Genomic DNA, 3,002 nt, shown 5'->3' on the forward strand with positions numbered 1-3,002 from the left:
CTGTCAAAATACATGTCAATAGTAACTAGAATTACCATGATGGACATTCAGCATAGACATCTAGAGCTCCATATGAACACAGCTTCTGTTGCCTTGTAGCATCTTCCACCAGAAAGATCAGACTGATATGTGGTTAATGAAACTAAGTGATCTTTGTATGTCTCTAATTTTTGTTGGAGATGATTCAAGTGACTAGGAGTGAAGTGCTATTGTAAAGTAATAGCTAAATATTGTGTCTGATGGATGCTTCTACTGCAGATGCAAATGACTCATCACCATGTCCATCTGAACATGTTCAATCTAAGTTCAATAAAGTGTAGTCATCAAATAGCTGATAGGTCATTGAGTATTAAGTTAATATAACATTTGAATACAATCTAGGTGACTCTTAAGGCAAGCCAGATCAGTTTATCTATAGGCCAATATAAAGATTAATTTCAGATTTTGAAGATTGAGAGATTTTTGAAACCTTCTAATAAGCTGATACTGTCACTGGCATTATGGAAAAGTGGCAAAAATAGTTTTTTCAGACTAACAAAGCAGAGTAAGAAGACAATGCTACATTCTGGTTTGATTCTCATCACTATAAGATATTCATCAGTAGGGAAGAGTGAAAGCAATGCCATATTGATGCATATTTGTTTCTCCTTCACATTTTCAGTTCCAACTGAATGAATCAGGTGATCATAACATGAAATGGCTCCTTATATGAAAAAGCCTGCCTTAAAGTGGCAAAATTAGTGCTTGCAACAGGTGCACTATCTTTTACTGACAACAATGCACTATGATCATTCTGTTACCTGCTGAATCTGAGTCTGAATTGCTTGTGATAAATAATGCTGCTATCTCTCTCTCCAATTTCTATGGAGAATCTAGTGTTCAATATTCTTCATAGCTGAAAATATCCAGCATAGCAAAATTGCCACTGAAGTGCTTAGCATTGACAACTGTAGAGACAGATACCTTAGTGAAAATTCTGAAGAAGCATAAATTGGATGAGAAGAAAGCTGTGCATGGCTTGTATATTCACAATATTATTCATTGCTGATAGAAGACTTAAAGAATACTATTTTGGTTTATGTGAAAAAGGAGGCTTAAGATGTTGCAATGGTTAACTGGCTTCAGGCTCACTGTGACTGTTTTGAGCCTCTACTGCCATTCCTTATCACATTCAAATATTTACTGTCTCTTGGAATGTCAGATGCTCTAGTAGCATTTTATTCATTTTAAGTGCAACCTAAGAATATAAAAGAAGGTGAGATGAAAGATTACTAAGTGAGTGCTGTTATATCTTTTTTCTTTAAAGTTCTTGTTGAACTATACCACTGCTTTATGGCCAGTTGTTTCTTATATGGATATACAAAAATAGTGTATTTATAGTCTTGAGTCTTGATCTTTCTTATCCTGATATCCAGAGATGAATTGTATCTTAAGAGATGAGTACATGTGATTTTCCTCTGCATAGAGTATATTAGACCCACTCAGTATGTGATTCTAAGTATGTGGTAAACCAATGCTGTATTGAGTTCATACAGTCATGCTGAAGTCCACTTTTGTATGCTTTCAGCATGCATCAAGGCTTCAATAGGTTAAGCTCAAGAGAGAAAGAGTGGTATGAATAAACTTTAGCTCAAAGCTGAGGTGCAACAGTAAGAGCTACACTACTTATATACATTTAGACCTGTGATAAATATAATTCTTACTAATTGTGTGTTTCTATCCAATAGTGCCAGAATGCTTGGTTGTCAAGTGTAGGACAATAAGGTATTATTCATTGTTGAGGCATCTATCACATGCTGAAGGATAATAGCATGGCCTGCCTTTTGTGGTTAAGTAATCATTTCATGATCATCAACAAGTGTCTGAAATAAGATAGATGCTTTGATAAGATAAAATCAAGATAAGATAAGAAAAAAATGTTAAGATAGACAGAAAGATTATAATATTACCTCCTATTAAGACCATCATCTCAATGGCTCAATTAAAAGAGAGTTTATAGTCATAAATAGCTGTGTCAGCATTTATATTGTGTTCACTGATCCACTGATTAGATTCTGGTCTATAACCCTTTCATTTGATGAGATATTTGATAGTGATATTGAGATTAAGACTCTGATGGCCATATGTTTTTTGGATGCAATGGTTGAGGATTTGTTTAATTTTATAATGTTTCTCATCTTCAATCAGGATGAGCTCTAGTGGAGAGAGAACTTCTTGATTGAGAAAGGCAGATAGCATATATGGGGAGAGAAGAGATTTGTTAAATACTGGATGAACCTTCCAACTGAGCAGCAGTGTGAGTTGGTAGATAGAAGTGCTGATCTTCTTTGTGATAGAAAAAGAACCAGTGCACTTATTGGCCAGCTTTTTTTTCAGATGTGAGAGATGGAGATTAGTCATGTCTAGTCAGACATAATCACTGATCTTGTATTGAACAGTGGGGTGATATAATTTATTGTATTGATGCTTTATTATAGTGTCAGCTTTCTTGAGGGCAGACTTTGTTTTATCATAGATTCTGGTCATTTGTTCTATAAACATTGTAGACATGAAAGTGGTGGCAGTGTATTAGAATGAGGTGGTGATATAAGGGTGTTATCCATAGTTGATGAAGAACAGAGTCTTGCCAGTCACTGAGTGTACATGATTGTTATGTTAAAACACTGCAAATAGTAGCTAGTCAATCCAGTCATCTTGGTGGTGATTGATGAACATCCAAAGGTACTTTTTGACTTCCTGATTGACCTGCTCTGTCTGTCCATCAGTTTGAGGATGATAGACAGTAGAACCATTGCTTCAGATTTAAAGGAGATGATATAAGTCTGTCATAAACTTGGAGATAAACTGTGGTTCACAGTCTGAAATCACTATCTGTGGCATTCTGTATTTGGTATAGACCTTATCTTGTAGGATCTTCACTTATCCTTCTGATGATAGCTCTGTCAAGCATACAACCAGAATGATCATTTTAGAGAACCAGTCAACTATGATAATAATGGCAT

This window comes from Guyanagaster necrorhizus (assembly GCF_019112545.1).
Source record: "Guyanagaster necrorhizus MCA 3950 unplaced genomic scaffold BT62scaffold_21, whole genome shotgun sequence".
Classification (NCBI taxonomy): Eukaryota; Fungi; Basidiomycota; class Agaricomycetes; order Agaricales; family Physalacriaceae; genus Guyanagaster; species Guyanagaster necrorhizus.